Here is an 18,131-nt window from a genome sequence, read left to right on the forward strand (position 1 = left end):
TCCTGGAAATGTACCCTGGAGCCCATTTCTCTAGATCTTCTGGGGTCCTATGGGCCATCTACTATCTCTTAATAAATCTCTTTCTGCTTAAACTAGGTTGAGAGAATTCTTGTTTGCAACTAAGAACGCTGATATTCTGGTAAATGTTTTCTCCATTTTGCAAATGAAGAAACTAGGGTTCAGAGAGAATTTGTCTATGGCCCATTGAAGTAGTGAATGGTACAGTAAGGATTCAGACCCAAAGCCTGGGATCTTAGCTACTGAACTGCATCAGTTCTTCTTCATACAACATCAGAGAACTCACGAAATCATCCTCTATACTGCACCATAACTTTGTACCGAATATTCGTTAATTTTTTCCTTGAATAACATCTTTTTTTTAAACATAAGTTTATTTATTTAGTTTTGGCTGTGTTGGGTCTTCGTTGCTGCGTGCGGGATTTCTCTAGTTGCCGTGAGCGGGGCTACTCTTCGATGCGGTGCGCGGGCTTCTCATTGAAGTGGCTTCTCTTGTTGCGGAACACGGGCTCTAGGTGCGCAGGCTTCAGTAGTTGTGGCACGTGGGCTCAGTAGTTGTGGCTTGTGGGCTCTAGAGCTCAGGCTCAGTAGCTGTGGAGCATGGGCTTAGTTGCTCTGTGGCATGTGGGATCTTCCGGGGCCAGGGCTCAAACCCGTCTCCCCTGCATTGACAGGCGGATTCTTAACCACTGTGCCACCAGGGAAGCCCCCTGAACGGTATCTTTTCCTTGGGGGAGCTGCCTCTTCTGCCCTTGAAGGTACTGTCAATCACATGCCTTGACTCCTCCCTCAGTGAATGGGAGGTATGTGATATAGCCTGGGCCAATCAGAATATCCCATCTTCCTAAACACAATAATGGGTCCAGTGGTGGACTTTTGACTCAAGCAAGGTCATCCAGGGTCCACTTTGGAGGATAATATGCAAATTAGTTGGGGTCATCTTTCTATCCAAATGGAGTAAGAAAGTAACAGAAAAAAGCAGAGCTGAAAGACACTCCTGATGATATCATTTGAGCCCCTGGATCTAGCCATTCCTAAGGCTTAATAAGTGAGGTGATGCGGCTTCCCTGGTGGCGCAGTGGTTGAGAGTCCGCCTGCCGATGCACAGGACGCGGGTTCGTGCCCCGGTCCGGGAGAATCCCACATGCCGCGGAGCAGCTGGGCCCGTGAGCCATGGCGACTGAGCCATGGCGGCTGAGCCTGCGCGTCCGGAGCCTGTGCTCCGCAACGGGAGAGGCCACAACAGTGAAAGACCCGAGTAACGCAAAAAAAAAAAAAAAAAAAAAAAAAAAAAAAACACGTGAGGTGATCAATTATTTTTACCTATGCTACTTTGAATTGGTTTTCTTGTCTCTAAACATCAGATACTTCGTACAGCAGAAGGTGCAGCAGGCTTGAATCATACTCTTGGCTACCACCTGCTGGCTGCTTCCGTAAGTGCTTGCGAAGACTTACACTGACCCGAAAAGCTCCTCACCAGGGGCCATTTCTCTCCCATTGTTTATTTTCCATTTCTGTTCACAGTGGAGGTCACATTGAGCAGAAATTACTGCTACAACCATCCACTGTACATATAATTCATGTATCCTTTCTTCTCTTTACCCTCTCTCCCCAGCCATGCCTGACTCTCAAATAAAAGGCATTACCAACCCTTGTCAGAGACAGAGAAAGGTATGAAGAACTTCTCTTTAGACTTTTGACTGTCTATTCAACCTCTGGTAGCACCAGAAACAACATGAAATACTGCAGATGATGTGATTCATTATAGATCATGTGACTTGGTCAAAATCAGGGTCTGGCTTTCTTCAGAAATATAAACTAAAAGATACTAAAAGGAACCACGGAATTGGTCTCCTTCAGTCTCAGTCAGTGTCAGCGTGTGTGGCTCTCACTGGGATACAAGAGACAGTTTCATAGGAACATGGACATGGAATTAAATAGCATGGAATCAGAAGTATGCCCATCTTTCCCAAATCTAATAAGAGGAAGCATCAGACAACCAGGAATTAAGGGTCAGTCTATAAAGTAACTAACCTGCATTCTTCAAGAATGTCAGTGTCATGAAATGCAAAGAAAGGCTGAGGAATTGCTCCAGATTAAAGAAGAGTAAAGAGAAATGACCACTAAACGCAATACGTGATCAGAACCGGTGCCTACACTGGGGAAAAAATGCTATAAATGTCATTACTGGGTCAATTGACAAAATCAAATTATAGCCTGCAGTTTGATAGAAAAATTGCAGCCATGTTAAGTTTTCTGCATGTGATTATTTTACTGTGATTATAACAGAGAATAGCCTTCTTCTTAGGAAATACATACTGAAGTAGAAAGGGCATGGTTGATGCAACCAACTCAGTGGCTAAAAAAAAAAATGTTATAAGCATATATAGAGAGGGTAAATGTGGCCAATATTCAAAACTGGTAAATGTGGATAAAAGCTCTACTGGAGTTCTTTTGTACAATTCTTACACCTTTTTTTTTTTATAAGTTTGAAATTATTTCCAAGTAGAAAGTTTTCTTACAAAAGAGTTAGCCAGTCTTTCAATTTTCTTTCAACCCTCATGATTATGTCAAAGAGAAAGTATCAGTTTGGGATTAATATATCTTTAAGACTTTTCTAACACTTGCTAATCTCCCTTTTTAATAAAGAGAGCTCAGGCCTCTGGCTCAGTCTTTGGCAAGCAACAGTTACCAGCTAGAATTTAATACCTCAGTTTTGTTTTCATTGTATTTACTTTCTATTTGTGGGAAGTGGGGTAGCTGTCCTTGCGTGGTAAGATATACAATTACCTTTTAAATAGATTTATATAATTAGAAATGAGTTAATATAGAGAAATATTTGTTTCATTTTAATGTAAAGTTAATAAATATTAATATAAAACTGCAGGTAGGGCTTCCCTCGTGGCGCAGTGGTTGAGAGTCCGCCTGCCGATGCAGGGGACGCGGGTTCGTGTCCCGGTCCGGGAAGATCCCACATGCCGTGGAGCGGCTGGGCCCGTGAGCCACGGCCGCTGAGCCTGCGCATCCGGAGCCTGTGCTCCGCAACGGGAGAGGCCACAACAGTGAGAGGCCCGCGTACCGCAAAAAAAAAAAAAGTCCTATCTTTACCCTCCAAATGCTACTTGCATTTTTTTTTTGCTGAGCTATGTTTCTTATTGTAGAGCTGGTCTTGGCACTCCTGTGTCATGAGTCACACGGCAATGGGTGGTGGAATGGGCAATGGCCAGGAGGGCTCCCTCATCTGCATACCTGCCCCACCATCATCACTAGGGACTGTGTCATTGTAGAGCAGCCACCCAACATTCATAGTTACAGTTTCCCTTCCTGTAAGATGAAACCATTACAATAGACCCAGGATAGACCAAGAATAGAAACATTAGTGCGTACTAAATGTCAGGCAATTTGTGATTAAACGTCTTGGGCTTCCCTGGTGGCGCAGTGGTTAAAAATCCGCCTGCCAATGCAGGGGACACAGGTTCGAGCCCTGGTCCAGGAGGATTCCCACATGCCGCAGAAAAACTAAGCCCGAGTGCCACAACTACTGAGCCTGCACTCTAGAGCCCGCGTGCTGCAACTACTGAGCCCCTGAGACACAACTACTGAAGCCCGTGCACCTAGAGCCTGTGCTCCACAACAAGAGAAGCCACCGCAGTGAGAAGCCCACACACCACAACGAAGCGTAGTCCCCGCTCGCCACAACTAGAGAAAGCCCGCGCGCAGCAACAAAGACCCAACGCAGCCAAAAATAAATAAATAAATAAATTTTAAAAAGGAAAAGAAAGAAATAGTTGAGGGAAGCAAAGCTGGGTGTTCCCATATCCTGAGGCCCCAGCCCTGTCCCCAGCTCTCACACTCAAAATTCCTGGAGCTGACAGTTAAAATACTTCCTTTTTTTTCTCATGTTTTTACTCTCACACGATGCTATTTTCCATAAATCTGTAGGTGGGTTTTAGTTGCCCTTTGGTGAAAAAGCAGAGCTACTGGGGTTGAGTCAATGTGTATGTATGATCTAGTCCCTCTGCTGCTGTCATCATGGAATTCAACCTCAGGAGCAAGAGGAGAATTCCCTCTGCTTACAGGGGTCCCAGAGGAAGGCGTGGGACAGCTTCCTTGGTCTCTCATCCCAGGCTTGACCACTCTGACTAGCCTCCCTCACGCCACCTGAATCCACCTGGGCACGAGTGTGTGTGTGCCTCTTCTGTTCCTTCCTCCGTGGACAGCAAATGTCCTCCAGTCTTTGTAAAATAATCTTTATGTGTTTGAAGGTGATCACTAACCTCCTCAAGTATCTCTCCTCAAAGTGAATGTACCCACTTTTTCCATTCTATGCATAAAATAACACTTTCCAATCTATTCATCATCCTCTGAGCTTTTGTGTTGTTTTTTCCTGTCACTCTAAAGCTGTGGAATCCGGAACAGAATACGGTATCTTGAGGGTATGTGCAGTCAGTGCAAAAATGCTCAACATTCCTGCTTCCTTGGGAAGACTGACACTCTTCTGGTCTGCAGGTCCCTCTGGACTCTCCAGGCCTGAGCAAATCTGTTCTGGGGGCTTTGGTTGTTCAAGTTCCATCCATGCAGCATTTTAAGTAAGAGGTAGTGCAGGAGGGTCCTCAGAGATACACCCTATAACTCCATAAGTGGGGAGTGCAGCTTAGTACCAGGTCACTACTAAAAGGCTGACGAGTCCTAATGCTTCCCTAGGGAATCAAATTAAAGTAAAATCAGGCATTCAGGTCATTCTGGAACTTGACAAACTCCTACCAAAGTAGCCTATTTATGGGAGGCTATTATGCAGAATGATATTAGGGACATTAAAAAAATCACAAAGATGCCCCTCTCCCCAGCACTAGGGGAGAAATTCTATACTGTGCCTGAAAATTTCAATTACTGAACACATATGAGCTTCTTTTTTTTTTTTTAACATCTTTATTGGAGTATAATTGCTTTACAATGGTGTGTTAGTTTCTGCTGTATAACAAAGTGAACCAGCTATACGTATACATATATCCCCATATCTCCTCCCTCTTGCGTCTCCCTCCCACCCTCCCAATCCCACCCCTCTCGGTGGTCACAAAGCACCGAGCTGATCTCCCCATGTGATGCGGCTGCTTCACTAGCTATCTATTTTACGTTTGATAGTGTATATATGTCAATGCCACTCTCTCACTTCGTCTCAGCTTGCCCTTCCCTCTCCCTGTGTCCTCAAGTCCATTCTCTGTGTCTGTGTCTTTATTCCTGTCCTGCCCCTAGGTTCATCAGAACCATTTGAACACATATGAGCTTCTTTTAGCAATTCCATGTAAGAATCTTGCCCTGCCCACTTTGCAGGAATGCACTAATATATGGTGATATCCTTTAAAAACTGTAAAAGCAGAGAGAGGAGAGAGGGAGGTGGGGGTAGAGCGAATTTTTACACAATCTGTGTCTGAGGCCATCTCAGAACTGCCCCAGCCCCTGGCTGTCATGAGGCAAGTTCAAGGACCCGAGCACCCGCCTAGCAGGGTTAAAGATTCAGCCCCAGGACTTCCCTGTGGTCCAGTGGTTAGGAATACGCCTTCCAATGCAGGGGACATGGGTTTGATCCCTGGTCAGGGAACTAAGATCCCACATGCTTCAGGGCAACTAAGCCTGTGCGCTGCAACTAGAGCCTGCACACTACAACAAAAATCCCACATGCTGCAATGAAAATCCCATGTGCTGCAACTAAGACCCGACACAACCAAATAAATATTAAATAAATATTTAAAAATAAACTCAGAGTTAATTTAAAAATAAACAAATAATAGGGGAAAAGAGAGGGGTTTAAAAAAAAAAAAGATTCAGCCCCAAATTTCCCAGACTCCCTCAGGGTTGAAGGGGGGTTGTCAAATGGCTGCATATTAGACAGTCTACCCAAAAGGCAGGAAAAATCTCTTTTAAACAGAGTTTTATGCTTGTCATTGGAGGTCAGTGAGTCTAGACTTCTCACTTTTTGCATGGGGAAACAACACAGAGGGAGTGACTGGTCCAGGAACATGAAACAATTAGTGGCAGAACCAGGACTAAAATTGACCTGTCTTTCCTTGGCCATTTTGGCCCTCTTTGAAAATACTAGAGCAGCAAAGCACTAAATAGAATGGGAGAAATTCCTTCGTCTCTCTACCCGGACACTTGCGATAGATGGGGCACGCCAACCACAATTTTCTGGTTCAGCTCAGACGGCAGATGCAGGATGGGTAAGTGGGAGGTAGGGATGAACCCTGTGTGTGTACATTCCAACTCCTTTCTTTGCATTTTGGTTCCATTTAACAACGTGTTACCTCTTCACAGAGTAGTTTATATCATTGCAGGATGCCAAGAATGACATCAACATCTATTAAAACCTAATGTTTCACATTCTCAACTGTAAACATTAACATTGCTTAGTTTCCAGATATAAACTCACAGTCATTCTGAAGTTGGATGGTTTCTTTCCAAGAAAGTTGATGTTACTGTAATGAAATTTACCTAATTAATCTCCTTAAGGAGGGAAGGAATCCAATGATGACGGTTAATAAAGACCTCAACGTTCTTCTTGTAATCAGAGCAAAGCAATCTGTGGATTCGTTTTGGGAGAGACCATAACTTTCCAAATAAATCTTAGTAAAGCTCTGCAGACAGGGTTCTTGAGCTATTTCCCCACTTGGCTGGCTTCCTTTCAGCTTAACTAGCCCTGTGTAAACTCCTATAGGACCTCTGGATATACTTATATTCACCTGTGACGTTGGACCCCAACATCTAGGGTATTGTTCTTGGTGCCAAGAGCTCATATGAAAGGGAAATTTGAACCAGTCATTGATGGAAACTCTTGGTTTGCCAGACTTCAAAGCCATCCCCTACCTGGGGCATCATCTGCATACCGTGTGCCTGGACCCACCTCCTGATACCTGCACAATGTTTTGGCTGCACCAAGCAGTGAATACGAACAGCAGCCGTCAGCCTCCGCCAGGGTCTTCCCTGGACCCCGACGGAGCCATCTACATATACGTAACCAAGAATCTCTCCTTTCGGGGCTTCCCTGGTGGTCCAGTGGTTAAGACTCCACGCTCCCAATGCAGGGGGCCTGGGTTCAATCCTTGGTCAGGGAACTAGATCCTGTATGCCGCAACTAAGAGCCCACATGAAGTAACTAAAAATTTCACATGCCACAAGTAAAGGTCCAGCATGCCGCAGCGAAGATCCCGTGTGCCACAAAGAAGACCCGGTGCAGCACACGGTGTCACACCAGGGTATAGGAAGCCACAGTGGGGAGTAAGGAGAACATTCCCTGGTCTGCCGGTCCTGAGTTCAAGAGGACTGCAGAAGTGGCACCCACAGGAAAGAGTCTTCTGAGAGACAGCCTCTGTGAAGATGTTGAGGGAATGGGGGTGTTTAGGAACCCCGGGACCGGGGGTCTAACAGGTATGAAGGGAATCACTGGGTTGGAATCTTGGGATGTTAGGTCAGAGCAGTATGGGTGTGATGGTATGGAAGGGTTTGGAAGGTTATAGAAAAAGCTTAGGAATGTGGCAGGAATCCAGTTTTTCAAATTGGTACAGCTGGTCATGGAGAGGCAAACAGCCAGGGTAACTTGATCCTCAGCCCCCGAATACGGAGCTGGATCCGTTTAAGTCCTTGCTGATTCAGGACCTGACCGGACTGGGAAGGGAGGTGGGGCTGGGTTTACAGGTGGCAGGCGGGACAAAGGGTGTCAAGGCAGGTAACCTACCAGACCTGACACTATCTCGGCAAAGAAGGCCATAGAGAGCCTCAGAAGGCTGGTGACCTGAGTAGAGTTTTGAAGAACAGAATTTCTCCGCCACTCCCTACCCCATCCAGGGAAAAATATTGTTTAGGTCTTGCTACGGTTAACATCCTGGAGTAATTCATCCTATGGCAGTCATCCTGTGCTTTCTGCAGCCTCCACTATCCTTGTGAGGGCCCTGAAATCTGGGACTGAAAATTACAAATTTATTGTAATTTCTGGTCTCATCATTTATGTCCCAAGCGGGATTGTAAGCTCCATGAGGGCAGGGAACAGATCTATTTCCATAGATCAAGTTCCAGCACAATGCTTGCCCTCAGTAAGTATTTAGCAAAAGAATGACTAACTCTGGCAGATGACATTATTATGCTCAAGTATTCAATTCCTCCTTCCTTAGAGCACAACCCTTTGGGATTGGTCACGTGACTTGCTTTGTCCAACAAAATTCAAGTGGGCGTGACGCATGCCATTTCCGAGGAGCGGACTGAAGGGAGAATGCACGGCTTAGCTCAGCCTCTTGTGCTTCTGTTCTCTGTCACAGGGCTGCGGGTTGCAGGTAAGGGTTGCTCCTGCAGCCCGAGTCCCAGAACAGGAAGATGCTAGAAGCCACCCTATAGTCAGCCCACAGCCTAGTGCAGAGCTGTGGCCATTCCACAGCACGATGGAGACGTCAATGTCTGTAAGCCACCGAGTCTGGGAGTTGTTACCATGACAAAAGCCCTGAGGTTGGGGGAATAAATTATCTCCTGTTTAATTTCTCCCGAGTGCTGTCACAGCTGCCTTCAATGCCTCCATCTTGCCAAAGCTGAGAGCAGATGGCAAACCCACCTGCCTTGCCCCCCATACCAGCAAGCGAGCAGTCTCTCTGCTGTCCTCTCCAAAAGAACACAAGTTTCCACCGTCCCAGAGAAACCTAATGGTTAACTGTCAAGGCCGCCTACCATGAAAAGTGGCCTGAAAGCAAGTTTACATATCATATTTTAAACATTTACAGTTTTAAAATAAATACAAGACTGAAGCCGGCTCCAACCCCCTCCCTGTCTTCACCTGCCAGTGAAGCATGTTCTCTCCAGTTCTTCAAAAAGCCAGAGTGGTACTCAGGGGCTAGAGGTGGAGCGTTGTCTGCAAGTGATGTGATTGAAAGCTCAGGGTCTTCTCCCTCTGCACCAGTCTTCGAGTTATCTTGGGAAGAACTTGGAATATAAAATGTACACAGACTTTGCACGGAAGGAAAGGCAGACCCAAAGAAATCCTGGAGACACCGTACTCTTCTCAGTTCTCTTATTATTCCCTGGAGCTACCTATCTTGAAGAGAGGTGAAAAAAATGTAGACAGAGCTATAAGAAACTAAGTAGCTAAACATCTGGAAACTAAACAAAATGGTTCATATTTTTATCAGACCCTGTAATGACATCCACCTTCCTGGTCTCAGCCTCCACCAATGTGCTGATGATTTCAAACTCTACCTTTCCAACCTCGACTTTTCCCACAGGGTACAGATCCTTAGAGCCACTTGGCTGTCCACAATACTTCAAATGCAATATGTTTGAAATGAAACCTTGGGCATCCCCTTGAGTATGGGCTTCTTTCTCTTCAGTTTCCATGTTGACTGATGGTACCCCACCCACCACCTTGTCCAAGCCAGAAACTGGGGATCTTGTTGGATCCTTTCTCTCCCTCAGCCCCTGAATTCATCTCATTATCAAGTCCTACGGTTCTACCCCAAATCCTTCGTGGGAGAAAGCTGGCTATAAATAATTCACACCTCCATATATAAATAAAGGCCCTACTTACATTATCTCTGAAATGTCCCTAAAACTCCTTTCCCCTATCCTACTGTTAAGGAGGAAGAAAACTTTCCTCTACCCTTCTAGGTTCTTCTGGTTGGTGTAAGACTTAAATCGACATGAGACAGAGTAACAGGAGAAAATTAGATTTAATTATGCACATACAGAAACCCCACACACATGAGAGGGTCAGAGACAGAAAGGTAAAATGAGGTCTATATGCCATCCTGAGTGAGAAATGGTATAGGAGCCTGGGGCTTCCAAGGAAAGAAGGTCCCTCACAGGACAATAAGAGGAAGAGCAGATGCTTGGTATCTAGATATTTGCCCTGCCATACAGATGGGACCACTTGGATAAAATTTGTCTCCAGTAATAACTCTTGGCTGGGAAAAATCCCCAATTTAAATTCTTGTAGGTAGTTAGGGGAGGGCCAGTAGTTTCTCTTGAACCCACAGGGTCTCGATTGCCTTTAGTTCAAAATAGTCCTCATCCAAGAGTGATACATTTGGGGGAGGCTCGTTCTGACCCCCATATCACTCATGGTCCCTCACCCTAACTGTCTCAGTTCATCTCAACTCCTGCAAAAATCTCCTAACTGGTCTCTGCCTCCAATGTGGCTGGCTGCTGCCCCCCTGACCTGCAGTCTATCCTTCAGACCAGAGTCCTCTTCCTAAAACACAAATCTGATGGTATCATTCCCTTCCTGGAAAGCTCACTGTGGCTTTCCATCGGCTAGAGAATAAAGCTCCACCTTTGATGGCTCATGGAGAACTTTGCGACCGGCCTCTGGGTGTTTTCCAGGCTCATTTCTTACAGTGTCCAAGCTCTGAGCATTGGGAACATGCTGTGTTCTTTCTTCCTGGGGATGCTGTATTTACCTAGAGGACCCCTGCTTATCGTTCACGCCTCCACCCAAGAGACTGCCTCGCAGTCCTCTGCAAAGGCTGTCCTACTGCTCCCACCCCTCAAAGACTTGGGCAGCGCCCCTTCTCCCCCAACTGTCCGAAGCTCTGCTACAGTCACAACAGGATTGCCTCTCGTGTTGTGTTCACACGTCTGCCTCTCGTATCGAGCTGTGAGTGATGTGAAGGTGGCACACTTGCCTGAGTTATCGCTCTAAACTCAGGGCCAGGCACGCTGCATACATTCTGTCAACATCACAGAATAAATGGAGGAATGAATGTAGGAGTAAATTCTCTAGTCATAGCCTAAGTGTCCTTATGCGGATAAATGACTTAGCATATTAATTTTCCTATCTGAAACTGAAAGTCAGAATGAGAATCAACAAGTCAGGGCTTTTGCTTTTTTTAAGCAATGTTCGGAAGAGAAGGACAAAACATTATGCTATTGCAGCATGATTTCTAGACGGACGATGGCATTTGTTGTAGGATCAGAACATAACAAATACGCTGAGAATACAGATACGCTGACACATAGCATTGATGTCCCAGGCCAGTAATGTTAAAGGGGACATAATAGGGAGCAAGGTGTTTAGAACCTAAGCTTGTTCCTTTGTCATGAGAAAGCATAAAAGCTTATTTGGCAGGGCTCCCCAGACTTCTCTTTTGTGAGGAGTATCGTCCCTAAGAGCATGAACTTTGGAGCTCAAACTCTCAAGCTTTGAGTCTCAGCTCCAGCACTTATTAGCTCTGTAGGTGAGTAACTTAAACTCTCCGTGCTTCGATTTTCCTGTCTGTAAAATTAGTATGTTAATAGCACCTACCTCGGGACTTCCCTGGTGGCGCGGTGGTTAAGAATCCGCCTGCCGATGCAGGGGACACGGGTTCGAGCCCTGGTCCGGGAAGATCCCACATGCTGCGGAGCAACTAAGCCCGTGCGCCACAACTACTGAGCCTGCGCTCTAGAGCCCGCGAGCCACAACTACTGAGCCCGCGTGCCACAACTACTGAAGCCCGCGTGCCTAGAGCCTGTGCTCCGCAACAAAGAGAAGCCCTGGCAATGAGAAGCCCGCGCACCGCACAGAGAGTAGCCCCCTGCTCGCCGCAACTAGAGCAGCAACAAAGACCCAACGCAGCCATAAATAAATAAATAAATTTGTAAAAAAGAAAAAAAAATAGCACCTACCTCATAAGTTACTATAAGGATTAATGGAATTAATGCAGATAAAGTACTTACTACTTGGGATAACACAAGAGCTAGTTAAGACATATATTTTCCCCAAAATGTTAGGATGCATTTTCAAAGTATCAGAGATGGTTAGATCCTCTTTCTATGGCATTTCTGCTACATAATCAAGGATTTTAGGTATTTTTATCATTCTTCATCATTCATTATTGTCCACAGTTTTACAAAATCCACACAATTTTCACAACGGCTATATGAAGATTTAGAGAAATAGAGCCAAGATATAGGACTTCGAGGAGTTTATCCCCAGCTCCCTTTCTCAATAACTAGCCTCCAACTTTTGTTCAAGAGGGATCAAGCCCAGAACAGTGAGTGCAGGACACCCAGAGGCTCACCACGATGTGTGTGCCGGTGTCACTGTGCCATCTAGTGGACTCAGAGTTTAGCCGCTGTTTGGAAGCCCTCCCAGAAGAGCTGGATTCCAGGGAAGGGTTTAGCCATAACTGCTCTGGTCCGTCTGGCCAGCTTCCAGGTGATCTCATAACACCACTCCCTTGATGTGCACCATCAGTGTTAATCGTGTGGGACGTCCGGAATCCCTCTTCTAAGGTGACAGCTCTACCAATGCATTCAGCTTGTCCATCCCCCGTCACAACCATCTTTGCAGAAGTGGGCAGAGAAGAAAGGAATGAAAACGGACAGTACAGTATTTATAACTGCGAGCAAGAAGCCAGCCAACATTCACCTATGTTTTAATAAGGATCTACCAAACAAGCCAGAAAGCAAGACATGCCAATGCTTAGTAACTTTTTGACCTTCATTTCTGGCTTCAGTGCATCTTGGCACAAGGCAGCCTGGGGCTGACAAGGGCTGAGCCAACTAAGGCCTGAATCCCAATTTATTGAAGTGTTTTTAGAGGCGGCCAACTGCTCTCTGCAGGTGATTAAAAGCCTATCCCCAGAAGGCTAGTAAACACTCCCCCACCAATAACTCAGCTCTGGCGTGCAGGGCAAGGGGTATTGAACACCATAACGGGAGAGAATATCCACATAAAAACCCAGTTAAAGGCAAGGTTTGCCTTTGAGGGGCACTTGGAGGCCCATAATCCACCTCGTCTTTATGTTCTATTCAGAGTTCTTGGCCACCATGACCAGGCGGACCGATATTCAACTTGAAAGGCAAGGGGTTTGATATCAGCAACTAACTGAAATCACTTGCTTGGGCCTCAGGTCAACACATTCTAGCCACAGACATGGCAACGGGTGGGTGTGGCTGTGCCTTGTCCAGGATGCAGGTACTCTGGGCGTTCCATGCATTTCATGGTCCTTCAAAATTTTAATACTATCATGAGAAAGAAGGAAGTCTCTGGGACACTGTTCATCCCAGAAAAATTCCAAATCAAGGAGAGGATTTAAGTAGGAAAAATCTAAAAATATTTCAAAAGAAAAGTTTCAAAGAAAAGGGAGTATGTAGTGAGACATATAGCACAAGGACAAAGTGAGGACTTGTAGGCAGAGTCCCGTTTTCCCCCTTTTTGGCTAGTCCCCAGGTTTTAAACCTTGTTCTTTTTTTAAAAATGTTTATTTATTTATTTATTTTTGGCCGCACTGGGTCTTTGTTGCTGTGCGCGGGTTTTCTCTAGTTGCGAAGCTAGGGCTACTCTTTGTTGCGGTTCACGGGCTTCTCGTCGCGGTGGCTTCTTGTTGCAGAGCACAGGCTCTAGGCATGCGGGCTTCAGTAGTTGTGGCACGCAGGCTCAGTAGTTGTGGCTCGCGGGCTCTAGAGTGCAGGCTCAGTAGTTGTGGTGCACGGGCTTAGCTGCTCCGCAGCATGTGGGATCTTCCCAGACCAGGGCTCGAACCCGTGTCCCCTGCATTGGCAGGCAGATTCTTAACCACTGTGCCACCAGGGAAATCCTAAAGCTTGTTCTTCTTAAAGGCCAGTTATAGAAAATAAACTGAGTCAAGGCACCATTTCTTAAAAATGCAAAAGAGAAGCAGCTACTGAACGATGTCGTTCATGCTGCAGAAGTTGAGAGGAGGGAGCAAAGTCTTGTCCCATGCCTGGTGACTAGCTGTCCTGAGCAGGGAAGGTCCGTTTAGGCTCTGCTGGGTGGCCCTATGTGGACACTTGTCCTTGAGCGTCTAGAACCCAGAGAGTAGGACCTCAGTCCACACACCCCAACCCCCAAGCCTTCACTCTACCCAACAAAGAATGCACGTCCTAGAGAGGTCAAGGTCCCTCAGCTAGTGAGTGGCAGAATTGGGATTCAAGGTTCCAAAGCACATGTTCTTAACTTCATTTCATTGCTTTTGCAACAGGAACCTGTTTTGGAGGAAATTCATTCATTCAAAAAATTTTTGAGCTCCCATAAAATGGGAGGATATCATGGTGAATAAAATATAGCTCCTGCCCCCCAGTAGGTCTGTCATTCAGCAGAGAAAATAAACAAGTACATCAACAGTTACAAAGAAGTGTGGTGAGTTGCTCCAGGTGGGGTCGTAGGCTATGCATATATGACAGAAGGCACCCAAGTCAGCTCTGGACAATAAGGGAAGACCGTGTTAAGAAACTGGAATCCCAAAGGGTGAATAGAAGCTAAACAGGAGAGAGAGGGAAAGATATTCTAGAAAGGCCTCCAGACATGGGAGAATATGATAAATTCAGGGGACTGCAAAATTTGGACACGGTTAGAGCAAAGGGTGTCTATATGCACAGTGTGTGTATGTGTGTGTGTGCGCACGTGTGTGTGTACTGTGGGGGGTGAGAGGTGTGTGCAGTGGAAGAGTACATGAGACCAGTGAAACAGGTTGCAACCAGATCATAAGGGTCTTGAACGTCATGCCAAGGAGTTAAAATTTCAGCTTGAAGGTAATGGAAAACCAATGCAAGATTTTTTTTTTCTTGATGTGATTTAATACACATTTACAAAGAGAACTTTAGCAGTAGTGTGGAGCTTGAATTGAAAGGGGAAAGCAGTAAAGTTCAAGACGGTTTCAAAAAAGAAATAGCTTGTTTCCCTAAACAATATATTCTCCATAAATATTGACTATTATTTGACATCTTTTATGGGACAAGGGTAAAAGTAAGGAGTCCTGAGCCACAAACCCTCTTGAGACCCACATTCCCTCCATGGTTCCTGTGGGTGCCTTCCTGCTGCCTGGGACCCCTCCACCCTGGCCACAGTTTGTTGGACTAGGGTGGGCACCAGACCTGAGGCAACCCATTCAGGACCTAGGGTATGGCTTGGGGCAAAACTGCCCATCAGGCATGACAATGACCTTGTACATTACTCGAATCCTATTATCTGAGGAGTTGGAACAGGAGACAAAAAAAGAGGCTTGAACAGTAGTGGAAGGAGTAGAACTTGAAAAAACTATTTGAGAAAACAAAGACAGGACGATCTGGACATGGTAAGGGGTACTCATGCCACTGATGGGGCACCAGAAGAACACAGACCTTTCCGTTTCCAAACCACGTCCATCCTGGGTGAGCCCCAGCTCTTCATGGTGCCCAGGAGGCTGGGCCCTGTGGCAGAGGTTCCTCTGGCCTTATTTCTATGGTGTCCTGACAACAATGCCCTTGAAGTCAGGTGAGTGCGCTTCTGTTCCTGGTAACCCAGGAAGGACGAGGAACACACACAGGCGTCCAGGGAGCCAGACCCCGGTGGGGATTTGTCAGCAGCGTACTGACTGTTATTTAACCTCCTACCGTGCGGTTTCCTAGTCCTGTCTTGGGAAGAGAAGTGTAAGTATCCACAGTCCTCATCGTGCGGTGACAGGGCTATGGAAGGTGTCACAGAAGCACCCTAAGCAGGGTCAGGAAAGCCTGGAACCCATTAGCCGCCTAGGAATCAACCTGTAGGTGCTGGGAAACACTGGGCTCCACCCTCGGGCCTCCCCTGGGGTTGGGATGAATGAGCACAATGGCAGTGACCTGCTTCCTGGCCACAGGGGCCCCACCCCCTCCCACTTCTCCTACAGACGCTGCTCTCACCATTTTTAGCTTCATTGCCCACGCCTCACTGAATGTGTATGGGGTGCCAGGCTGTTCCAACTATCTAGAAGTTCCAAGGCTGTAGATAATAAAGGGGAAGAAAGCAAGAGAATGTTCTAAAGGAGCTTGAGGTCTCTCTGTGGAAATGATGTAGACTCAGGAAATGGTGTGAAAATGTGAAGTACAAATGAACATCGATTGAGCACCTATACTCGGCCAGGCACTGTCCCAGGCATTCGGGACATTATCTCTAGCCCTGATCACAGCTCTACGAGACTGGTGATATTGTACCATTTTATAATAAAGTACAAGATCCAGAGACGTTAGTTAACTTTTCTAGGACCAAAAACCTGTGGAGAACAATAGTACGTTCCCAGGAGAAGAGTAATCTAATTGCAATGGCACTTTGAAAAGATTAATTAAGAGATGATATTCAGGGTTATCCCAAGGTAGAAGAAACCAGACATTTTATACTAATCTGTGCAGAATATGAGACAGGACTGTTGTGGGAATAAGAGGAAGAGAAGGTTTGGAAAGAGAGACGTATGATCACCAAGGGGACAGAGAAAAGATGCTGTAAGAGCCGACCCAGTTTAAGTTCAGAAGAATGTTCACTGATGACTAATGGTAGGTACCATACTTCCTATTCAAAGCCCCACATCCTCTTTCAGATTGGGAAAAAATTTAGAAGGAAATATGCAAAGTTAACCACTGCGCCGAATCCGAACTAACTGTGGCGTTGATGATGTCTGGAGTGGCAAAGCCACAGTATGAAGCAACTTCAACTGTCTGCCCCAGCCCAGCCCTAACCCTATCCCCAATCCAGAGCTTCTGCTGGAGACAGAAGTTTAGTTGGGCACGGTTGTCCATGACCCCGTCTCCAGCCTATGCCTGTCAGACAAGGAACGGATGTCTGGTTCACCGGCCAGCAGCGAGTCAACACTCCCTCGAGACTCTGAAGTACAATAGAGAGACAGTACTCAGAGCAGAGAATACACCTGGCTCTGAACAGTGCCCACATCCCTGTTCCCATGAGGCTGGATGAACTTTGGATCTTATATCCAAGAAAGTATCTGTTATACTCTTCTAAGCAACGGTCCTTTACACGAGGTATCTCGAGTGGAGCTCTGTTCTTCACAACCAGAATCTCCTCTTGACTAAGAGAGGGAGGCAGGTAGATACAGTCTAGGCTGGGAGTTGCAAAACGGCGGCCTGCAGGGCGAATCACAGACGTGTTTGCTGTGGCCCACACGGTGCTGCGGCTGTTGTTTTCAATTGAATTTGGCAGCCTTCAGGCAGAGCATCCTCCTTTCAGTTTGCTGCAGCCTTTCTACTACCCCTTGTATTACCAGAGTATCGATCTGCCTCTCCTCATTCATTTCACATTACCTGCTTCACCTCTGTAATTAAATGAGCTTGTAATCTGTGATCTAGACCTGATATGGGTTGTGAGTGTGTATGTGTGGCTTGTGTGTGTGTAAATGAAGGCACCAATCATAGCAGTGGTAAAATAGGAAGAATACTGGATAGCAGCAGAGTCCCCCTTTGTCTTTTCAGTCGTTTAAAAGCAAACATATTTAGTGGGCAAACACTGTTGGAGACAGAGAGAAAGTACGGTGTTGTAATCAAATAAAAGGTACAGCCAAGTGTCCCTGACACAGTGCTTGGGGGCCATGAATGGATCCAATGGCTGCATTCGTTGGGATGCTTTTGGATGCAAGTGGCAGACACCCAACTAAAACTAGATTTTAAAAAGAGGGAGGGGATCTACCTCATAGCATCAAAGGAAGAATTTCTGTAGAAACCAGTCTTCAGGGACAGAGGACCTTCAGGGACAGAGGACCTAGTACCACCAGACTTCTCTTTTTCTGTTTCTCATCACTGCCTGTTTCCTTCTGTCTCTTTCGTCTTGCCTTTATTTTGAAGAAAGATCTCTATCTCTGTCTCTGGGGAAAGGAAAATGATGCTGGCACCTCTAGATTTACATAATCCAAGTATAGCAACCCCTTTGAAAGGAGAGCTTCTCTCTTCCACCACTTTGAGAACATGACTGATTCTTGCAGGAGGATTTTGAATAGCCCCAGTTGGGTCAGGATCCAGAAGCCTTGAATTCTCCAACTGGCTCAGCCCAGGCTAGGTACCCACACGTTTATGGCCGGGGCGGGGTGGGGTAGGGGGCAGTGGGGAGGGTGTCTGCTACCAAAAGGAGGGAGATGGAAGAAAGTTTGCTAGAAAACCAAAAACCATAGCTAGACAACCCACTACAATTTATTAAAATTCATTGTAGTTAAATGACTTTACTAAATACTATTTTGCCAGGTGAAAGCAAGCATTTCTGCACTCAAATGGTAGAATCTGGTCAAGCAGTTCTGTAGGTCCCACTAAACAATTCCCTGGATCTATCAAGCAAGGAGATGTTCCCACCCCTCTGGCCCGGGTTGCTAGGGCTTGAGTATTTCCAGAAAACAAAAACTTTCTTC

General features: G+C 46.1%; 1 protein-coding gene across 4 annotated transcripts in view; it reads right to left on the reverse strand.

Annotated features, from left to right (window-relative positions):
- Window positions 1-5,078: 5,078 nt before the first annotated feature.
- Window positions 5,079-18,131, reverse strand: part of C17H8orf89 (chromosome 17 C8orf89 homolog) — a 56,239-nt gene continuing 43,186 nt past the window's right edge. For 3 of the 4 annotated variants that reach the window (XM_073794519.1, XM_033842960.2, XM_073794515.1), the window contains one exon: window positions 5,079-9,088. The gene's annotated coding sequence lies outside the window, so the exon portion shown is untranslated. Of the gene's footprint in view, window positions 9,089-9,108; window positions 12,315-18,131 lie in introns of those variants that run through there. The other variant, XM_073794517.1, reaches the window with a different exon arrangement.

This window comes from Tursiops truncatus, chromosome 17 (genome assembly GCF_011762595.2).
Source record: "Tursiops truncatus isolate mTurTru1 chromosome 17, mTurTru1.mat.Y, whole genome shotgun sequence".
Classification (NCBI taxonomy): domain Eukaryota; kingdom Metazoa; phylum Chordata; class Mammalia; order Artiodactyla; family Delphinidae; genus Tursiops; species Tursiops truncatus.